The sequence below is a fragment of the Macaca fascicularis genome, chromosome 20 (genome assembly GCF_037993035.2).
Source record: "Macaca fascicularis isolate 582-1 chromosome 20, T2T-MFA8v1.1".
Lineage (NCBI taxonomy): Eukaryota > Metazoa > Chordata > Mammalia > Primates > Cercopithecidae > Macaca > Macaca fascicularis.
The window spans coordinates 23,386,967-23,409,867 of record NC_088394.1 but is presented as its reverse complement, the minus strand read 5'-3'; the positions used below and the strand labels follow the sequence as shown (position 1 = coordinate 23,409,867).

Below are 22,901 nucleotides of genomic sequence, written 5' to 3'. Positions count from 1 at the left end.
AAAACAAAAAACCAAGAAAGATACAAAACAGAATGATGTGATAGCAATTCTTCATTGGGTGGGGGCAAGTGGAGGGCAACACTGGATAGGGACATGAGCAGAAGGGACATGAGCTCAGACCTGAAAAAAAGGAGCCAGTTATATGAAGAGTCCAGGAAAGAACTTTCCAGGCAGAAGGAAATGGAAATGCAAAGACCCTGGGGTGGGAGTGCACTTGATTAGTTTGAGGAATGGAAGAGAGGCTAGTAGGAAAAAAGAGGGCATATTGCAGTGGTTTCACTGGGTTCATCAGCTGCCCTTCCAGCTGTCTTTTCAGCACTGGGATGTCTGTGTCCATCAGCTTCCCTTCTAGCTGTCCCTTCAGCACTGGGATCTCTGGAAAATCTTGGAGGTTGAGTTGCACATGGACATGGACCAAGGTCAGCCCCAGCTCTTTCTTAGGGTAGGGAGTAACCTTGAGGCCACCAGATTTGGGGTAACTGAAAGAACTGACCTGGTTCTGGGTGGCTTCTAAACATGCAGGAATGGGGAGGGAATCTAGAAATGGGATGTTTGTATTTTTAACTCTTTTTTAATTTAAAAATTATTATTATTATTATTAAACATGGGGTCTCACTACATTGCCCAGGCAGGTCTCAAACTCTTGGGCTCAAGCTATCCTCCTGTCTCTGCCTCCCTAAGAGCTGGGGTTATAGACGTGAGCCACCACACCCAATCTGTATGTTTAACTCTTGAAGCCCTTTTTGTCTATCGCTGGGGAAAGTGGTGCTTCCCAGGTATTTGAGCTGATAGGGACTCAGAGTCCCCATTTTGAGTATTTCCTTTCAGATCTCAGCAGTGTGGGCTCCAGCCTGATTCTGGGAAGTGGTCATCAGCAATCACAAAGGGGTATAAGGCTGCTTGTCTGTGGATTTTTACAAATAAGTCATATGGTTGCAATCTGGGGGAGAAATCGGCTGCCTCTTCTTCGGCAGGTGCCTGTTTGACCTCTAGAGAGGTAGTGTGGTGTACTGGTAGGAACACAAGCTTTCAGTTTGAATCCTTGCCCAGCCACTGAGTTACTAATTGTATGGTTTTGTACAATGGATTGAATGCTCACTTCCTCTCAAAATTCCTATCTTGAAATCCTAATGCCTGCAGGGCATGGTAGCTCACACCTGTAATCCCAGCACTTTTGGAGGCCAAGGCAGGAGGATCTGTTGAGACCAGGAGTTCAAGAGTAGCCTAAGCAACATGGCAAGGCTCCTCTCTACAAAATGTTTAGAAATTAACTGGACATGGTGGCACACACCTAGAGTCCCAGATGCTCAGAAGGCCAAGGTGGGAGGATGGCTTGCGTCTGGGAGATTGAGGCTGCAGTGAGCTATGATTGCACCACTACACTCCAGCTTAGGTGACAGAGGAAGACAAAGGAAATCCTAATGCCTACGATGATGGTATTAGGAGTGGGGTCCACTGGGACATGATTAGGTCATGAGGGTGGGGCCCTCATGAATGGGATTAGTGTCCTTATAAAAGAAACTCCAGAGAGTTCTCTTGTTCTCTTTCTGCCATGTGGAGACACAGTGAAAAGACAGCCATCTGCAACCCGGAAGAGGGCCCTCACCAGTACCCCACCATGCAGGCACCCTGGTCTCAGACTTCCATCCTCTAGAACCATGAGAAACAAATTTCTGTTATTTGCAAGCCACCCATCCTATGGTGCTTTGTTATAGCAGCCCAAATGGACTAAGACACTTTCTTCCCCTCGGCCTTGATCTCTTCATTTTAGTTTTTCTTTTTTTAATTTTAATTTTATTTTTTCAAGGTAGAGATGGGGTCTTGCTATATTGCCCACGCTGGTCTCGAATTCCTGGCCTTACACTATCCTGCCACCTTGGCATCCCAAAGTACTAGGATTATAGGTATGAGTCACAGTGCCTGGACTTGATCTCCTCAGTTAGAAAATGTTAATGATTGGCCAGGCACGGTGGCTCGCGCCTGTAATCCCAGCACTTTGGGAGGCTGAGGCAGGTGGATCACGAGGTCAGGAGATCAAGACCATCTTGGCTAACACCGTGAAACCCCGTCTCTACAAAAATACAAAAACAAAATTAGCTGAGTGTGGAGGTGGGTGCCTGTAGTCCCTGCTACTCAGGAGGCTGAGGTGGGAGAATGGTATGAACCTGGGAAGCAGAGCTTGCAGTGAGCCAAGATCAGGCCACTGCACTCAGCCAGGGAGACAGAGCGAGAATCCATCTCAAAAAAAAAAAAAAAAAAAAGCCAATGATCTCCAGATTGCTGCGGTTTCTTTCTCTGTTTGTTTGTTTGTTTGTTTTTGGAGACAGAGTGTCACTCTGTTGCCTAGGCTGGAGTGCAGTGGTGCAATCTCGGCTCACTGCAACCTCTGCCTCCCAGGGTCAAGCGATTCTCCTGCCTCTGCTTCCCAAGTAGCTGGGACTACAGGTGCATGCCACTAAAATTGCAAGAGTTCAGGGCCTAGGGTTAGACAGACCTTGGTTTTATGACTCAGTTTCCCCTTCTATAAAATTATGTATTGGGCCGGGCACAGTGGCTCACGCCTGTTGTCCCAGCAGTTTGGGAGGCCGAGGCAGGCAGATTTTTAAAAAAAATATATTTTTTGTATTTTTAGTAGAGACAAGGTTTCACCATGCTGGCTAGGCTGGTCTCCAACTCCTGGCCTCAAGTAATCTGCCTGCCTTAATCTCTGAAAGTCTGAGGTTATAGGCATGAACCACTGCACCCAGCCTGTTGGGGGTTTCAAAAGAAATCATCATAGTATCGATGTTTGTTGAGATGTGCTCTGCCAGGCCTTGGGTAAGGGCTCTTTGGGTGTTCCCCACAATCCCATGAAGCAGGCACTGTTGTTGGTCATAGGATGGGCTGAGGAGCATGGATTTTGGAGTCAGAATGAGCGGGTTTGAATCCCAGCTCGGCAAGTTGCTTAACTTATAAGTGCCTCAGTTTCCTCCTTTGAAAGCTGAGAATAACAATAGGAATAGAAGAGTCAGCGTTCGTCAAGTGCATTGGAGCAATGCTTAGCACATGGGAAGTGTTATGTATGTGGATGTCAATTCAATAAATATGTTTATTTTATTTTATGTATATATGTATGTATGTATGTATGTATTTGAGATGGAGTCTCGCTCTATCACCCAGGATGCAGTGCAGTGGTGCGATCTTGGCTCACTGCAACTTCTGCCTCCCAGGTTCAAGCGATTCTCGTGCCTCAGCCTCCTGAGTAGCTGAGATTACAGGTGCCCACCACTACGCCCGGCTAATTTTTGTATTTTTAGTAGAGACGGGGTTTCATCAGGCTGGTCTTGAACTCTTGACCTCAGATAATCCGCCTGCCTCAGCCTCCCAAAGTGCTGAGATTACAGGTGTGAGCCACCGTGCCTGGTCCAATAAATACTTTTACAGAAGGGGAAGCTGAATCATAAAACCAAGGTCTGCCTAACCCTAGACCCTGAGCTCTTGCAAAATCCTCTAAATAGCACTAACATAGTGCCGAGCACTGGGAAGAGGGTTAACAAGGGGCAGCTATTAATATCATTATCTCTATTTTGGGCATGGGGGTGAGAGGAAACCAGCGGAAAACTGGAGGGTATGGTCTTCTTCATCCTGCCCTCACCCAGACATGGGTACACATGTGCCAACGTGTGCATGTGGGTGTATGCGTGTGTGTGTATTCCCACAGAGTGCTAACTCAGGCAGGGAGCCCCAGCAACCATCACTCTCGGGAGGGAATAGACCTAGACCAACCTGCTATGCCAATTTTGGCCAAAGGCCAGACAGAGCTTTCTGGGTCATTGAAAGACAGCTCTGAATTTAGTGGGTTTGACTTCAAGTCAAGAAATACGGGATCCACAGCAGAGAGGCCTGGGGAAGTGAGACTGTCATCCAAGGCCCAATCTTTCCAAGTTTGCATTCCTGAAGGGAGATCTTAATGGGAAGTGGAGACAGGTTTCCCCAGGATGTCCCCCTCCAGTGGAAGAAGAGGATATCAGTAGAGCCTCTCAATGGACTTCTCACATCCATCTCCTCTGCACGGCCCACGTGGAGGGTCCTGGGGCAGATTTTGGTGGCTGTGAATCCACGAATCTAAGAGAGAGACATCACTTCTGAGCAGGCTCTGGACAGTCATGATGTGCTCAGAGTGAGGGCTGGCACTCCTCACCAGCCCACCTAGCCCAGCGACAGTGCCCGGAACCTGCTCAAACCCATAAACAGGGCCAATTCTGTAGCCAGAGCTTGAGTCCAGCCAGTGCAACCACATTCCAGGGGCCCCCAAAAGCCCAGCGTAGAGCTCAAAGCAGAGGCCAACAGGAACCCAGGGTCCAGCGTTGTAGGTCTTTTGCTAGAACTCCTTTGTGAAGATTTTTGCTTCGTGATCTCAGGAAGGAAGAGCAAATACCATGTGTGTTTATGCTTCCTGAGTACTTGGGTTAAGCCCTTGATTAAGAATGTTTGGGCTCCTGGTGCTACAGCAGATCTTTATTATCTGAGAATAAGGATGCCTTACAGCGGTGATTGTCAACATCGGTTCACATTGGAATTACCTTGGGAAGGGAGGCTGGAAAAATGCTAAGGCTGGGGTTCTACTCCCAGGGATTCTTACTTTATCTGGGCATCTGAATTCCTCTCCTCTCCTCTCCTCTCTTCTCCTCTCCTCTCCTTTCCTCTCCTCTCCTCTCCTCTCCCCTTCTTTTCTTTTTGAGAGATAGGGTCTTGCTCTGTCACCAGGCTGGAGTGCAGTGGTGCAATCATAGCTCACCGCAGCCTTGAACTACTGGACTCCAGCAATCCTCCTGCCTTAGTCTCCTGAGTAGCTAGGACTGCAGGTGCACGCCACCATACCTGTCTAATTTTTAAGTTTTTGTGTTTTTTTTGGTAGAGATAGGGTCTTGCTATGTTGCCCAGGCTGTGGATTTTTCAAAGCTCCCTGGGTGATTCTAACTGTGCAACTAAAGTCAAGGACCACACCTTCAGGTGAGTCCACTGAGAAATAGGAACTAAAGCCTCTTTCTAGATGAAAATGGGCACTATCGACCGTGGTGTCTGAAAATCGTCAGCGGCTAAATTGAAACACAGGTTATGCTTCCATAACAGTGTATATATTGCAGTGGGGACAATGAGACCTGTAACATTTTGAAAATTTTTTTAAGAAAATAAAATAAAATAAAAAAAAACCCGGGGACTCCCATTCCATAGTAAACAATCGAGTCCAAAAGCGTGCTTCCAACTTGATCTGAAAATGAAATTATAATTCAGGAAAACATGCCGATTTTTCTGATCTTCATGCACTAGGGTGAACAAAAAAAGTAAGCTTTGTTGATTTCAGAGCAGCAGGGATGGGGCATGCATAATTTTTCTGATAAAATCACGTGATGGTCCAGTATGAAATCTTTCCCTTCCCTGACAAGATCACGAAGTTTGACTTTCACAGCAGGATCATAAAATAGGTCATTTTTGCAAGAAATATTTGAGCATGTCATCAGTTTTCCTAAGGGCTCCTGTTAATCCTTTGATATTCAAATCATTGGATGTGTCTATCACATCATCATTCTTGTCAATTTTCTCTTCTTCCATTGTTAGCTTGTGTCCCTCCAGCAGGCTCTTGTCTACCCATGGTTAACACATCACGTTTTGCCTCCTATTTTCGTTGTATTGTCACGTGTTGACAAGAGCTGGCAATCGGAAAGAGGCTGCTGGACAAAAACCGGGAATTGCAGAGTGTTAAATGGGGCAGGGGTGTGGAGTGGAGTGGGGAGGGGATGCCTGTGTAGGGAATGATTTTATAACTGGTCCGATCGCGAATGCACATATTCATATTAAGACAGAGTTTACTTGCCTGTCCGTGCAACCTTGCACACACAGGGATGTGGATTTTGAATTCATAGTAACAAGGACCCTGAGCTAAACTTGGCCCCTGATCAAGATGAAGCACTTAGGGTATAACAATTACAAATTACCACTTCTAATAAGAGAACCATGAGTCAGTTTCTGAGAAATAAATATTTTCTTCTGGTATACAGAACTGTGGTTGGTGCACATCCTGATTTACTCTTTTCTCATTCTTTTTTTCTTTTTTTTTTTTTTTTGAGACAGAGTCTTGCTCTGTTGCCTAGGCTGAAGTGCAGTGGCACAATCCTGGCTCACTGCAGCTACCATCTCCCAGGCTCAGGTGATCCTCCCACCTTAGCCTACCAAGTAGTTGGGACTGCAGGTGCATGCCACCACCCCTGGCTAATCTTTTTATTTTATTTTTGTAGAGATGGGGTCTCACTATGTTGTCCAGGCTGGTCTCAAACTTCTGGCCTCAATCGATCTGCCACCTCAGTCCCCCAAAGTGCTGCGATTACAGACATGAGCCATCGCACCCGATCCCTGATTCATTCTTTTGTTCAACAGATATCCGGAGAGGCACCTACGTTACTTGCGTTAAGCACTGTTTCTAGCACTTGAGACTTATCAGTGAACAAAACAGACCAGGCTGTTATATTCCAGTGGAGAGAGATCTAGAGTAAACAAAGAAATAAATGAAACAAATGCATCACTAAAAAGGAAAAGATAATTTCAGTGCTAAGCTCCATGAAAAGAATAAACCCTGGAGAGAATGTGATTGGGATGGGGAAGGATAGTCGTGAGATTGGGTGGACAGAAAGGGCCTATCTGAGCAGGCAACCTGAGTGAGAAGAGGAAGTCACCCATGGGAAGATTTGAGGGAAGAGCCTTCCAGGCAGAGTAAACTGCAAGTGCCAAAGCCCTGAGGAAGGATGACACTTAGTGTGTTTCTAGAACCAAGACAAGCTCAGGACAACTGGAGCAGGGTGAGTGAGGGGGAAAGTGGGATGAGATCAGGCCCATGAAGGAGCAGGCACAGATCACGGAGCTTCTTACAGTCCAGGGTCCAGAAGTGAAAAGGAGCATACATAGTCCAGGCTTTGGAGGGTTTTCAGCCCATGAGAAACACAATCTGATTTACAGTGTAAAAGATCTCTTTGCCTGCTAGGAACTTGTGGAGGAGCAGAAATGAAAGTGCATCTTAGAGGAATCATTGAAAGAGACCTTGGGCTTTTTGGAGAAGCCACTGGTGATGGGGGTGGGACAGTAATCAAGCCAGAGTCCACAGAGGTATGCCTCGTTGAGAGAGAGTCCTGCCTTAAAACCAAGTATGGGGAATTTAATGAGGAACGACTGTCCGTGCTACCTGTCATTTTTTTGCAGGCAGTGAATAGGCTTGCTTCATTTCTAAAGAGCTTGGTTTTGAGCTCTTTGCTTGATCAGCCCATTAAATGGGTTTAGGAGGTTTAGAGTGAACTGTTTTCCTTGGTCCTTCATTATCGGGTTATTGAGGGTTTTGATTCAGGTCAGTCCTGGAGCTCACAGCCAAGAGGCCAGCCCTTCCTAGCCTAGACCACAGGGCATGTTCACCAACACAGTACCTTGAAACTTTGTAGACGCTGCTGTAGGAGTCACCAGATAGGTAGAATAGTCATGTGTTTGGGGTACCAGCAAAGCAGGGGTACAGAGAGGGAGAGAGAAAGAGAGAATGACAACTATAAATTATTTGATATTTGACATTTACAAAAAACATTGAAATGCTACGGAAGAGAACCAGATGTGTGTTGATCTTCCTTATTTAATAGCTTAGTGTTACTAACACTGGAGATGTATGAGGGTAGGGTGGCCACCCTGACCATTTCAATGCTTAGAGTGTCTGAAAGTCTTCTTAACCCTGCCTTGGCAGGCATTAAAAAGCATGCAGATCTCATCCTGTTTCCAAACCACAGAGGCTTCTGGGGCTGTAGCAGGGGTTCTGGGGAGAAAGGTTGAAGAGAGCAAGGGTCATAGATGCGGCTCCTGGGTCTTAGATGCTTTTTAACTGGTGACATCTCTCTTTCAGAGGTGCCTGGAAAAATTGGGTCCACCTGCATGAGAATCACCTGGGCTCTTCTTAAAACAAACAAACAAATAAAACAAGTGCATTCCTGGGCACCTCCGCAATGCCCTGAATTAGAGACTTTGACAACCTGTGGTTTTGAACAGGTTTCTCCAAGATTCTGAGGCATAGCAGAGTCTGAGAGCGGTGCTGTGACCTCAGGAGGTGCTCCAGCCTCTGTCGTCAGATGGACACACCATATTGTCATCACATCACAACAAACTTGCCCTCAGGGAGTATTTGAGACCCGGCCTGGAGGATAGGCAAGATAGGTTTGGGGGTGTGGAAGATCTGTGGGGAGGGTTATTTCCTCTTACAAGATTTGGGATTAAGGCCTTCTGAGACTGAACTGAGGTCTCCCTACAAACAAGCATTACAGCCATGGTGAGTCCTGAGTTCCTGACTGCAGCTGTGAGTGCAGAGCTGGTCCATACCTTGGACTTGGGTTTCACTTTCATGGGCCAACAGAGTTTGACATCGTTCCCTAATGCACACGGCCACTGGGATGCTCCAACGGACTTGAGGGATGCTCATTGTGCGCCATTTAACTTATGCCTCATTACCAGATACTACTGGTTGTTTTCTTTTCTTTTCTTTTCTTTTTCTTTCTTTCTTTCTTTTTTTTAATTTTCTTTCTTTCTTTCTTTCTTTTTTAAAGACAGAGTCGCACTCTGTTGCTCAGGCTGGAGTGCAGTAACTCAGTCTCAGCTCACTGCAACCTCCATCTCCTGTGGTTCAAGAGATTCTCGTGCCTCAGCCTCCCAAGTAGCTGGAATTACAGGTGCATGCCACCATGCCCAAGTCGTTTTTGTATTTTTTTAGTAAAGACATGTTTCACCATGTTGGCTAGGCTGGTCTCAAACTCCTGACCTCAAGTAATCCACCTGCCTCGGCCTCCCAAAGTGCTGGGATCACAGGCGTGAGCCACCGTGGCCCAGCCACTGCCAGTTGTTTTCTAATCCTGTAAGCAGCATGTAAATAGCACAATGACAGTATAATGTGTTGAGGTTCAGAGTTTAAAAGATTATTTTTGAGCCTAATTTGGCACTTTCTTCATTTAAAAAGGTAATGCAGGAAGAGTTAAACACAAAAACAAAAAAAAAAGTGACGTCTCAACTCCTCAGAGACCTGAGCTTAGATTTCTGTTCCCTGCAAACTCCATAAACATGTGCAGAATCAAACCCGCAAAACTGGAACCTATGTTTAACTGTCTGTATAAAGAGCCACGCTTTTTGACATTTTGTGAAATGTTAGCATTCTGACTATGCTAAGCTGAGAAAGAGAAGAGAGCCTCCTGGATCTGTCTCCAGCTACCCTGGACTGCTCATTTCAACCTTCACTGGTCAGCTCTGCCCAGCGCTAACAGATTTGCTCCCAAGCAAATCTATCCCGGTCCCTGACATTTATCCTGGGCGTCTTTTACTCTTCTATTCATTAAGCATGGGCGGTTGCCACGGCAACCATTAACTGCACCTGACATCCAGGAATAGTTCTGGCGTTTTGAGCAAACACCACACTGAGATTTAGTTCTGCAAGGTAAAGACCTGGACGCCTCCCTCCAACTTGCATGGACGTCCTGGTGGTTCCCACACCCCTGCTCGAATCTGAGCTGTCCGCAGGCCTCTTGGCTGGAGAAGGGAAGGAGGGTGGTGTCTCTTCCCCCAGATCCCCATTCTCCCTGCCCACTCAGCTCTCAGGATTTTTGCTAGTTGCCATATGATGGGGGTGTGGCGGGGGCTGTCTCTGAGTTTGGTGAGCCTACGGAAGGGTGTGTGTTTGTGTGTGTGTGTGTGTGTGATGAAGTCGGGGTGAGAGTGGAGGGCATCCCAGGTTATCAGAGGTGGACGCAGACACATTTTGGAAGAGCAAGGAATGTAAATGGGCACACGATCCGCGTGTGGATGTGACTCTGTGTGGGTGCACTGGTGAGTACATGTCTTACAGCTGCCAGGCCTTTGCAGCTGATGCTCTTTCTGCCTGGACCACTTTCCCCCAGCCCTTCATGGGGCCGTCAGTTCCCCACCTCACTTGAACATCTCCAGTCCCTTTCTTTGTCAAGCTTACGATGATCTGTGAGTGTGCTAAACATCTTGTTTATATTTATTGCCTAGTTTATTTTCTGACTTCTTATTCCCTTGAATATAAGCACCACTGAATCCCAAATGTCTTGCACCCAAGCTGGTACACAGTAGGTGCTTTATAACTGTGCCCTGAACATCAGTCTGTCTTTTGTATACGTCTGCAGGGATCTTGGGCAACTTCTTGTTGGATGGTGACAAAAAGCCTTAACCTGGCCTACGAGATCCTGTGTGATGTGGCCCCAGCCCATCTCCAGATCCTTCTCACCCAAGTCCTGCCACACAGGCTTTGTTTTATCTTTCCTGCCTCAGGGCCTTTGCACGAGCACCCTCAGCCCCCAAATATTCTTCCCTTTCCATCCTGCATTTGAGAAATTTCTATCGGGGCTTCAGATCTTATCATAAATATGTCCCCAGGCTGATGCCATCCAATAACCTGCCCTCACAGCACCCTGTGCTTCTCTTTCAGGCACATATTACAAATGATTATCCATGAGCTTAAAGATGTGTCTGCTTATTCCTCTCCACTGTAAATCCCAAGAGAGCATCTCTGTCTTGCTCACTGCTGTCTTCCCAGGACCTGGCACATAGTAGGTTGTTAAATAAACAAGTGGACAAATGAATGTATGAGATGAGTATTGAGTACTCATCTCATGAGTACTCCATGTCTGAATTGTTTTTATTTTGTTTGTTTTCTGAGACAAGGTCTTGCTGTGACACTCGGGAGTGCAGTGGCGTGATCATAGCTTAGTGCAGCCTCAAATTCCTGGGCTCAAGTGATTTTCCTGCCTCAGCCTCCCATGTAGCTGGGACTACAGGTGCTCACCACTATGTCCCATTACTGTTTTCATCTTTTGTAGAGATGGGGTCTCACTATGTTGCCCAGGCTGGCCTTGAACTCTTGGACTCATGCGATCCTCCTGTCTCAGTCCCTCAAAGCATTGGGATTACAGACATGAGCCACTGCACCCGGCCTGTTCTTTTTTTTTTTTTTTTTTTTTTTTTGAAACAGGTTCTCACTCTGTCACTGAGGCTGGAGTGCAGTGGTACAATCATAGCTCACTGCAGCCTTGAACTCCTGACCTCAAACGATACCCCCAACCTCAGCCCCCACACTGACTGGGAATACAAGCACATGCCACCACACCCAGTTAATTAAAAAAAAATATATATATATTCTTAGAAACAGGGTCTTCTTATTTTCTTTATACACACACACACACACACACACACACACACACACACACACACACACACACATATATATATATTTGTAGAAACAGGGTCTTCTTCTTTTGCTCAGGCTGGTCTCGAACTCCTGGTGGGTTGTTCGAAGTGAGGGCTCAAGTGATTCTCTCACTTTGGCCTCCCAAAGTGCTGGGATTACAGGCATCAGTCACGGCACCCAGCCTGGATGAACTGTCCGTTAAGCTTTGTTTATTAGCATCTCGTCACTGCCTGAGACTCTGCTTTCATTCCAGAGCCTCTCTGAGCCCGAGTCTTCTTTTCCTCTTCCTTCTTTTATTGCTATGGGGTTTTTGTTTGTTTGTTTGTTTGTTTTTAATTTGAGGCCCCTGCCTGGGCCACTCCTTAGAGACTTAGGACTTCACCTCTCTGCATGAGGAGGAAGCCAGGCTATTATCACATTTGCTGCCACCTCCTTCATCCCCGTCACCTGCTGCCATTAGCAGAGAGAGGGCAGTCTCTGTTTCTGACCTGAACCTTGAGGCTGGAGCCTCCAGGTAGGTGTCATTAGCTAGACCGGTTCAGGATCAGGTGGCAGGGGAGAGAGATCATGGTGTGCTTCTCTGTGATGGTCAAGGGGCTGAGGTTACTGGTCTGTACCAGGCATCTGGAGGGAACACCTGTTTTAACTGCCAGAGGAGCTTCCATTCTCCCTTCCACTGGTAAGGCTACCCTCATTCCACTGTAGGGAATGCCTTCTCTCCCACTTCAGCCTGTACAGAGTGAGGTGAGCATAGGGCGACTCCATTGTCAGTTTCAGAGGTGGGCATGTGATTCAGTCCTGGCCAATCAGAATTCTAAATTCTCCTGGCTACAGTGGTTGGCTAAGAGGGTGAGACACAACCTAGATCTGACCAATCAACATGCCTCACCACCCTGATTGGAGTGATTGGTTCAGGCGAGGGCAAGTGACCAAGTTTATCCAGTGAAGATAGTCTTGGAAACTTGATTAGATATATTGAGAAAGAAAAATGTTATTTTCCATTGAGTGGCTAAGCTAGTGGGCTGGGGCTACAGTTGCCAGTCCCTCCACCCCCCAACCTTGGAGACAGCAAGCTTGAGGGTGAAATCAAGGCAGAAAACACATAGCTGAGAGGTGTTGATGGTCTGAATCTTGCTAACATCATTTGAGCCGCTGGCTCCAGCCGTGCTTGAAACAGGTAAACCTTGGGTTTTTCAGTTCCATCAGCCAATAGCTTATGTGGCTGCTTAAGCTCATTTGAAATGGGTTTCTGTACTTTGCAACTGAGAGTCCTCACAAACTGAGAGTCGTCACCTGTTTGGAACAGCAGCACCTACCATTTATTAAGCTCTAACCATGTAATAGTCTCCCAGTCCCAGCTTTGCCTCCATGCCTGCTCTGCAAACCTGAGTAACTCACATTACCATTTCTGATCTTGGTTTCCACAGTTGTGAAAAGAAGCTCATAAACTCTACTTTTCCTACCTGTCGGGCTTGTTGTGAGCATCAAAGTGATGGGTATGAGGCGGCTCAGAAACTGTGAATCACCAGCCGGTGCTGCAGAACAATACTGAGCACCTTCTCCCAGCAGCAGAGCTCGTTGGGGTTGGCGGGGCTTGCACTCAGCAATGCATTCTAGCTGTTGTACGCTATCCCTGGGGTCTGGCTCCTAGGACTTGGGAAAGGGAGCTCCCAGGGTCCTGAGTGTTCCTGGTCTCAGGAGTGTGGGAGAATAGAGCGGGCTAAAGATTGGTGGTGGGTGACTCTGCTGAATGCTAACTGATGTCCCCCCAACCCTTGTTCCCATGTACCTGATGATGTTTCTTTTGTCCCAGGGAATGAGAACATCTCAGCAGATGCTGTCATGGATCAATGATCCAGACCAGATGTGCCCACCTCTGCTGTCCCCCAGAATTTAGACACCCCTCAAGGGAAGGAATTGGCTGAGATTAAATAATTGGTTGATATTAAATTTCTGCCCTCTTCCCCCAGCAGACACAGAACTCATAACACAAATTCATTCACTCATTTCACTCAATAAATAGCTGCCACATGCCTGGCATCCCTGCAGGCACTGTGGCTCTGGGGTCATGACATAGAGCACTCTTGGATCCTCCAAGGGGATGGGGAGGACAATGGAACAAATGACCTCCAACAGCAATCAGAGCTAAGAAGTCCCTCAAGATAAGGGGCTCGGAGTGACCAAGGGTGATGAGGCAGGGAGGGGTTCTCTGAGGAGACTGTGTGGCCTGAGAGCTGAAAGGGGAAAGAAAAAGCCTCCTTGCAAATCGGACCAAGTAATGCAGGCTGAGGGAAGAGGAAGGGCTGGCCCTGTAGCAGCACGAGCTGGTACATGGAGGGACAGAAGATACCCAGTAGGGAACAGCAGAGTAGAGGGAGAAGGAGGGAAAGGCTGAGAGAAGCTGAGGCCACGGGAGAGAGAGCACATGGGCCACTGAGGAGCATTTATTCCAAGGGCAATGGGGGTTTCAGGGAGGGGGGTTAAGCAGGAGAGTAATACGATAGGATATGCATTTTGTAAATGGTCCCTCAGGCTGCCAGATGGAGAATGATCTGGGGTGGGGGCAATGGTGATTTGAGCTAAACTGGCAGCTGGGGAAGTGGGAGAAGCTGTTGCCTTTGGCTACGATGATTTTTTGAAAGCAGAGCCAATGAGACTTGGTGTGTTGGGTATGGGGAGTGGGGGAAACAGGCACCAATGATGTCTATGCTTTTGACCTGTGTATGGCTGGGGTAAGTAATGGTACTAGGAAATGAGGTGGAAAAACGAGGCAAGAGGCAGGTTTAGCAAGGAAATTAAGAAACGAAGTTCACTTGCAGAAAAATAAAGTTATATTCACACACACCTGGGCTGAACTCTGTATCCATTAGAAATACAAGCAAGGCAGATGACGGTTCAAATCCCAGCTCCACCACTTCCTGTGTGACATTGGGACTTTACCTTTGTCGAACTTCAGCTTTTTATACACAGGGATGGCAGTGTCTTTCGAACAGGCTTTACTGTTGTCTGGCTCCTTGAGAATTCAATAAAATAATGTATATAAGAAATTTAGTGGCCGAGTGCATTGTCTCACACCTGTAATCCCAACACTTTGGGAGACCGAGGCGGGCAGATTACCTGGGGTCAGGAGTTTGAGACCAGCCTGGTCAACATGTTGAAACCCTGTCTCTACTAAAAATACACAAATTAGCTGGGTATGGTGGCGTGCACCTGTAATCCTAGCTCCTTGGGAGACGGAGGCAGGAGAATTGCTTGAACCTGGGAGGCAGAGGTTGCAGTGAGCAGAGATCTCACCACTGCACTCCATCCTGGGCCACAGAGTGAGACTGTCTCAAAAAAAAAAAAAAAAAAAAAAAAAGAAGAAGAAGACATTTGGTAAGGTGCTATACACATTCTGAGTGCTAAGTAAAAGTTAGTTTTATTCTTCTTCCCACTGCCCTTCCAGGCAAGGGTAATGACTCCATTTGTGTATTGATATTTATTAGTATCAACCTGTGGGAATGATGATCTTGACTTACTGAGAGTGGCTGTGATCCAACCTCAGTATCAACGGCTTTATATAAACATGAAGTCAAACCGACCTGGGATTGCATCCTGGTACTACCTCGTAGTAACTGCACCCCTGAGCTAGTTATTCTACCTCTCTGAGCTTCAGTTTTCTTTGTTTAAAATAGGTGTAATGCTGCTATCCTCCAAAGACTGCTATGAGTATTAAAAGGCCACTGTAAAAATCAAAAAGCTTGGGAACATCTTAGATAATCTTTATTAGGGGAAGGATCAGATTCACTAAGGTCCATCCATATTAGGGTCTAGTATAGGCAGCAATCATGAAGAATGAGGAAGCTCTGACCATATGATGACCCCGAAAGATGTCCATATGGAAGGCCTCATCTCTCTCTCTCTCTCTCTCTCTCTCTCTTTTTCTTTCTTTCTTTTCTTTTCTTTTCTTTTTTTTTTTTTTTTTTGAGTCCTGCTCTGTGGCCCAGGCCAAATGCAGTGGCTCAATTATGGCTCACTGTAGCCTCAACCTCCCAGGCTCAAGTGATCCTCCCAGCTCAGCTTCCTGAGTAGCTGGGACTACAGGCATTTGCCAGCATGCATAGCTAGTTAAAGTTTTTTTTTTTTTGTAGAAACAGGCTCTTGCCATGTTAGCCAGGCTGGTCTCAAATTCCTGAGTGCAAGTAATCCTTCCACCTCAACCTCCCAACGTACTAGGATTACAGGTGTGAGTCACCACACCTGGCCTTCATCTCATTTTGGAAGGCAAAAAATATATATGTGAGTGGATTGCAAGGCTGATTATGTGCATGGTGGCCCTGGGAGTTGAGCAGTGCACCACCTGAGCAACTGTATGGAGCTATTTTGTGGCTTGATGGCAAAATAGGTAGATACTGATTTAGATTATAGACATAATCATAGATAAAGACATGCATATAGCTATGTCTCAATATGCACACGGAATGATTGAGAAAGTTACTTTAAGGAACCTCTGTGGGTTGGGGAGGGGGTAGAATTTGAGAAGCTGAAGGGGAAAGACTTGCTTCTTACACTCTCTTCTTAAAAGGGCTTTAGGAGGGAGTTTTACCTTTTTTTTTTCTTTTTGGCTCCATTTTCCTGTATTTTTCAAATGTAAAAGTCTTCTAAAAACAGAGCTAATGCATAGGAAAATGTTTAGCTAAGCACTGCCTGGCACGAGATTTGTTTGTTCAATAAAAATGGCAACTAAAGAGAAAAAAGAGTGTGTTTAGCGGGGAGGGGGCAGAGGAGAAGACTAAGAGAAACCGGCTGTGAAGCATCCAGCTTCTCTTGGCAGCTCCTGGCAGGTACCCAAGGGTGGCCGGGGTTCCTTTGAGGTGCTAATGACCTGAAAAGAGTCATTCACAGGCACTGGCTGGGCGGTGTTCTCTGGGGCATCTGGAGACGGTGCTCCTTCCTCACCTAACAGAAGGAATGGTGCTGATGTGAGCATGTCAGTCCAAATAGGAGAGTGAGAGTCATCAGCGGGGCACAGGGTGGGGCTGAGGGTGGCTATGTCTGAGTTCCGAGCTCTTTACTGCTCTCCTCTCGCCTGTCTGGTTTCCAATTCAGGTTCCTCCATTGAATTAGCTGTATAACTTTGGCAAGTGACTTAACTGCTTGAGGCCTCAGTTTCCTCGTCTGGTAAATGGGTATACAGTAGTCCCTTCTCATCCACACGGGATACATTCCAAGACCCCCAGTGGATGTCTGAAACTGCAAATAGTACCAAATCCTATTTTTACTGATTTTTCCTCTACATACCTACCTATGATAATATTAATTTATCAATTTGGCACAGTAAGAAAGTACCAACAGTAACTAATAAAACAGCACAATTATAACAGTATATCATCATACAAGTTATCACTCACTGTGGCCATAACTCTTGCAGTTTGAGATGTGACAGCAAAACTTGCCTGGATTTACTTTTCACGGTTTCATGGATAGGAGATTCCTTCCCTAGATCTTAGCAACCTCAATAGATGATTTTCTTTTCGTTCCTAAGTCGAGGACTTTCACCTTTACACTTAAAGGAAGCACTTGACAGCTTCTCTTTGGCATATTCGAATGGCAAGCATCACTACTTTTGTGCGCTGGGGATACTATTAAGTAAAACTAGGGTTACTTAAACACAAGCACTGTAATACTAACACAATTAGTAACCGAGACAGTGCTGATCACCGAGACAATTCTTTTTATTTTTATTTCGTATTTATTTATTTATTTATTTTTCAGACAGAGTCTCACTCTGTTGCTCAGACTGGAGTGCAGTGGTGAGATCTCAGCTCACTGCAACCTCCGCCTCCCAGGTTCAAGCAATTGTCCTGCCTCAGCCTCCTGAGGAGCTGGGATTACAGGCACATGCCACCACATCCAGCTAATTTTTGTATTTTTAGTAGAAACGGGATTTCACCATTTTGGCCTCAAGTGATCCTCCCCCCTCAGCCTCCCAAAGTGCTGGGATTACAGGCGTGAGCCACTGTGCCCAAAGTGCTGGGATTACAGGCGTGAGCCACTGCGCCGGGCCTGATAACCAAGCCAATAGCTAAGGGACTAACAGGCAGTTAGCATCTACAGTGTGGATACCTGGGACAAGGGAGGATTCACACCCCGGGTGGGACAGAGCAAGATTTCATCACGCTACTCAGAACAGTGTGCAGTTTAAAACTCATGAATTGGGCCAGGTGCATTGGCTTGCACCTGTAATCTCAGCACTTTGGGAGGCTCAGGTGGGAGGATCACTCAAGGCCAGGAGTTTGAGACCAACCTGGGCAACATAGCGAGACCCTTTTTCTACCCAAAATGAAAAAGAAATTAGTTGGGCATAGTGGTGCCTGCCTGTGGTCCCAGCTACTCGGGAGACTGAGGCAGGAGGATTGCTCATGCCTAAGAGGTTGAGCCTTCAGTGAGGTGTGATCATGCCACTGCATTCCAGCCTGGGTTACAGAGCAAGACTGCATCCCTAAAAAAATAAAATAAAATAAGAAAAACATATGAATTGTTTCTTTCTGGAATTTTCCATTTAATATTTTCGAACCTCAGTTGACCATAGGTAACTGAAAACAAGGAAAGTGAAGCACAGAACACAGTAAAATACTCATTCACTTTCAGCTAGGATTAGTATTCGTCCTAATACTATAATAATAATATAGTATTAGTATATTACTATTAGCATTATTTCTAAGACCCACAATCCCTTATCCAAGCTCCTGAAATCCAAAAATCTCTGAAAAAATTAAAGTTTTTTGGAGTTTATACAGCAGCAAACTGTGAGGTCGTCACATGGACTTACTTGGGAGCAAAATCTGACCTGAACTGACTTGGAAAAGTATTCATGGTCTTCATTTATTTCACTTGCTATGATTATTTCTAAGTTTTGCTGCAGAGCAATGAATGCATCTGACAGCAGGGTGCTGCCTCGGGGGTGTTAAGTTATCTGTGGTAAATGAACCCTCATACCTTTGTAAAATCCTAAACATTTGAATTTCTGAAACGCATCTGAGTACGAGACTGTGGGCCTATTCCATAATGGGTACAGCAGACCACACCTTCCCCAGTGTTTATGCTTTTCTCCATATATTTATGTCACATGCTTTAATATTTATGTCACATTTCTCTTGTGAAAGTTGTCAGAATAAAAATGGAGTCACTTGTGTTACAAACCCTGACAATCCCAGCACTTTCAGAGGCCAAGGCAGGCAGATCACTTGAGGTTAGGAGTTCAAGACCAGCCTGGCCAACATGGTGAAACCCCATCTCTATTAAAAATACAAAAATTAGCGGGGCGTGGTGGCGGGCACCTGTAGTCCCAGCTCCTTGGGAGGCTGAGGCAGGAGAATTCCTTGAACCCAGGAGGCGGAGGTTGCAATAAGCAGAGATTGCGCCACTGCACTCCAGCCTGGGGCAACAGAGTGAGACTCTGCTTAAAAGCAAAACAAAACAAACAAAAAACCCTGACAAGTCTGGGCATGATGACTCATGCCTGTAATCCCAGAATTTTGGGAGATTGAGGCAGAAGGATTGCTTGAGGCCGAGAGTTCAAGATCAGCCTGGGCAACACAGCAAGACTCTATCTCTACCGGAAAAAAAAAAAAAAAAAAAAAAAAAGCCAGGCATGACGCATGCCTGTAGTCTCTGCTATTGATTGAGGCCAGGAGGTCAAGTGTGCAGTAAGCCATGATCACACCACTGCACTCCAGCCTGGGAGACAAAGCAAGACCTCTTCTTTTGCAAAAACCATAACTTTGCGCAAAGACCATTGCAACCTTACACAAAAAAATACTTCTACAAGGACATCTTCCCAGCAACTGCCTGTCCAACCTTGAACTGGTACCACCCTTGTTATTCATCCTTGTAGCCAAGGATAATTATCTCAAAACAATTACAGAATCCTCCTGATTTTTCCTTTAAAAACCTTCGTCTTCCTTTACCTCCCTGCCTAAATATGCGCATAGTTCACTATGGCACCTGTATTCCCATTGCAATGCCTATTCCCTAATAAACGTCATTTTCTTTTGAAGCATTTTCCTCTCCATTTGTCATTTAAGTTGACACTCTTTAAATCAACCTGGCTTTTTTTTTAACTTAAATTTATTTTCAAAGGAAACTTTATAACCCAACTGTAAATGGAAAGTGAGTATCTCTGGCTGTAAATAGAAGGCCACTGTAAAAATAAACACAATGAAAACAAAATGATGTTATTAAATTCCAGCTAGATAGCGTGAATTGAAAAGGAAATAGCTTTCTCACCATGTGGTGAGATCTTATTTAATGCCTTGTCCAGATACCACATAGCAGCCTTGGTAGATGCTACCTGCAGCCAGGGAGCCTCCTACTGGTGGGGTTGCCTTCCTGGTAGAAGGAAGGGGCTAGTTAGCCCCCGATCCCTTCAACCTGAGGTGGGTAGCACGGATATTCCATGCCTCGAGGAACAGCATTAACAGCTGCCCTTCCTCTGGTTAGAGCACCCGGAATATGCCCAAAGCCACTCGGTAACATGTGCACCCACCTGCAACAGAAAATGTCCTTATGAACTCTGATCACAATGACATTTATTATCATTGAGCCAATACTGCTAGAAGGTGCCATAGTATGACCAGAGAGTGATGAGGCTAGTAGCTTGTTTTGGCTGGAAGTGAGACCCCAGGGTCTGGGCACTAGGCAAGAAGCTGCTGTTTTTTCATTCATTCATTTGAAAAAGGATATACTGGCTGGGTGCGGTAGTTCATATCTGTAATCTCAGCATTTTTGGAGGCTGAAGTGGGAGGATCACCTGAGGTCAGGAGTTTGAGACCAGCCTGGCCAGCATGGTGAAATCCCATTTCTACTAAAAATACAAAAATTAGCCAGGTGTGGCGGCGTATGCCTTTAGTCCCAGCTACCTGGGAGGCTGAGGTAGGAGAATGGCTTGAACCTGGGAGGCAGAGGTTGCAGTGAGCTGAGACTGTGCCACTGCACTCCAGCCTGGGTGACAAAGTGCGACTCCATCTCAAGAAAAATGAAAAATAAAAAAAAATTTGCAAAAGGATATTTTGAGTGCCTCCTATGTGCTAAGCACCATACCTGACTCTAGGGATGCTGAGGGGCAAAGCTCCTGCCTTTGTGGATATGCGAGAGATGGAGAAGGATCACACAAAGGAAATAAACCAGGAGGCAGAATAGCCTGTCACAGCCGGAGGTTAGGGAAGCCTCTCAGAGAAGGGGCATCTGGGCTGAGAGCAAATGCCAAGCATGAGCAGCCACACTAAGATGAGCGGGAGAGTATCCGGGCTGGGTGAACAGCAAGCCCACAGGCCCAGAGGCCGGAATTCTCACCTCTCATCGCCCCATCTTCAAGGAAGCACTTCTCAAGCTTCAGGGGGTGCAGAATCCCTGGGAGTGGGGGTCAGAGGGGGGTTGGCTTAAGATTCCTGGGCTATAGCTGGACAGGCTCTGATTCAACAGGTCTGGGGTGGGGCCTGAGGTTCAGCTTTTCTTTTTTCTTTTTTCCTTCCTCCCTTCCTTCCTTCCTCTCTCTCTCTCTCCCTCCCTCCCTCCCTCCCTCCCTCCCTCCCTCCCTCCCTCCCTCCCTCCCTCCCTTCCTTCCTTCCTTCCTTCCTTCCTTCCTTCCTTCCTTCCTTCCTTCCTTCCTTCCTTCCTTCCTTCCTTCCTTCCTTCCTTCTTTCTCTCTTACTGGAGTACTGGAGACAGAATCTCCCTCTGTCACCCAAGCTGGAGGCAGTGGCTTGACCTCAGCTCACTGCAACCTCTGCCTTCTGGGCTCAAGCAATTCTTGTGCCTCAGTCTCCCGAGTAGCTGGGATTACAGTTATGCACCACCACGCCTGGATAATTTTGTATTTTTTAGTACAGATGGAGTTTCACCGTGTTAACCAGGCTGGTCTCGAACTCCTGACCTCAAGTGATCCACCCATGTCGGCCTCTCAAAGTGCTGGGATTACAGGTGGGAGCCACTGAGTCTGGCCTTCTTCTACACCTTCTTACCCATGTAACCTTGTTTGAATTTCTCAACATCTCTAAGCTTCAGTTTCCTCAACTGCAAAACTGGAATGGCCAATTATATGAGATAATATAAAGCACCTAGCATGTCCCTGAGACATGCGACGTGTGAGCAATAATGATGATGATGGTTATTATGTAGCCTGACGGGTCACTCGTGGGACTCTTTCATTCACAGGAGTTCCCTATGTAGGAAACTGGTGTCATGATGCCTCTGTCCCAGGTACTATACTAGACTTTCTCCATGCTGTGTGAGTCCCTGTGCATTCTAATCCATATTTCACTGGCAAGGACACTAATACTCAGGGAAGATAAATTATTTAAGGATGACCCAGCCAAGCAGCGAGGCCGGAATTTGAACAAAGGTCTTTTTGAAATATGCTGTTAGTCTGGAATTTCCACCAGGTCTGTTTGTTTCCACACCACATGGGGCCACTATGTCAGGAACGGGGGGGAAGCCAGATTAACTGGGCCGAGCTGTGTCAATCACTCCCAGGAACCCAGGGCTGGGAAGGAACAGCCTGGGTCAGTCTGGGTCTGGTCAGAGGCCCTCAGGTCTTTGGGGAGTGCAGTGGAGTCTGGGGGCGTCTTAGCTGGGGCTGCTGTGAGGAGGACTGGGAAGGTGCTCAGAGCACCGGGAAGCCACAGATGAATCAATCAGTTGATGCCCCAGTAAGCAACATGGTGCCTACGCCATGCTGGCTCTGTGGGGGACACAGAAAAGCAGGCCGTGTCCTTCCCGCAGGAGCTTTGTCTCGCTGGGGAGAGAGAACACGGACTCACAAAGACAGAGTCCACGTTAGAGCAGGCAGAGAATGCTCTCAGGGTGCCAAGCATTTGGGTGGGGCTTGAAGGACAGGCCAAGGCTGGTCCTCAGTGAGGGTGCTGCCCTGGGAAGGCATGGGGGCATGTTTCAGGAGATGGCATAGCTCCGACAATGGGGAGGGCTCCTGCCACGGGTTGGAAGAGGAGGTGAGAAAGGATAGCTGTGCCTGCTCTTGGTGCCCTGCATGATGGATGAAGTCCAGACGGTTCCTGAGAGCCTCCCAAAGCAGAGATGTTAAAGTGATGGCGATAGCCTGGCTCCCAGGCTGTGTGATCTTGGACAGCTTGCTTACACTCTCTGAACCTCAGCTTCCTCCTCTGTGAAACAGGGATAATAATAGTATGAGCTCTCTACTTTTGTTGTAGCATTAAACGAAACAATGTCTGGGAAGTGCCTGGCATGCTACCTGGCACACAGTACATGCTCAGTAAATGTTATTACTTAAGATGATGGGCCGGGCACAGTGGCTCACACTTGTAATCCCAGCACTTTGGGAGACCAAGGCAGGTGGATCACCTGAGGTCAGAAATTCAAGACCAGCCAGATCAACCTGGCGCAACCCCATCTCTACCAAAACCACAAAAATTAGCTGGGCATGGTAGCGGATGCCTGTAATCCCAGCTACTTGGGAGACTGAGGAAGGAGAATTGCTTGAACCTGGGAAGAGGTGAAGGTTGCAGTGAGCCGAGATCATGCCACTGCATTCCAGCCTCAGCAACAGGGTGAGACTGTTAAAAAAAAAAAAAAAAAAAAAAAAGAAAAAGAGAAAGAAAGAGATAATGAGAGAGAGAAAGAGAGAAAAAAGGAA

At 46.6% G+C, this 22,901-nt stretch overlaps 1 protein-coding gene and 1 non-coding gene across 4 annotated transcripts in view; one reads left to right on the top strand and one right to left on the bottom strand.

The window, feature by feature from the left end:
• Positions 1-22,901, bottom strand: part of CACNG3 (calcium voltage-gated channel auxiliary subunit gamma 3) — a 108,009-nt gene that overhangs the window by 24,658 nt on the left and 60,450 nt on the right. The window lies entirely within an intron of this gene.
• LOC123570713 (small nucleolar RNA SNORA1) lies at positions 5,020-5,152 on the top strand. Its single transcript, XR_006694966.1, has one exon. It is a non-coding gene; the product is annotated as a small nucleolar RNA SNORA1 (small nucleolar RNA).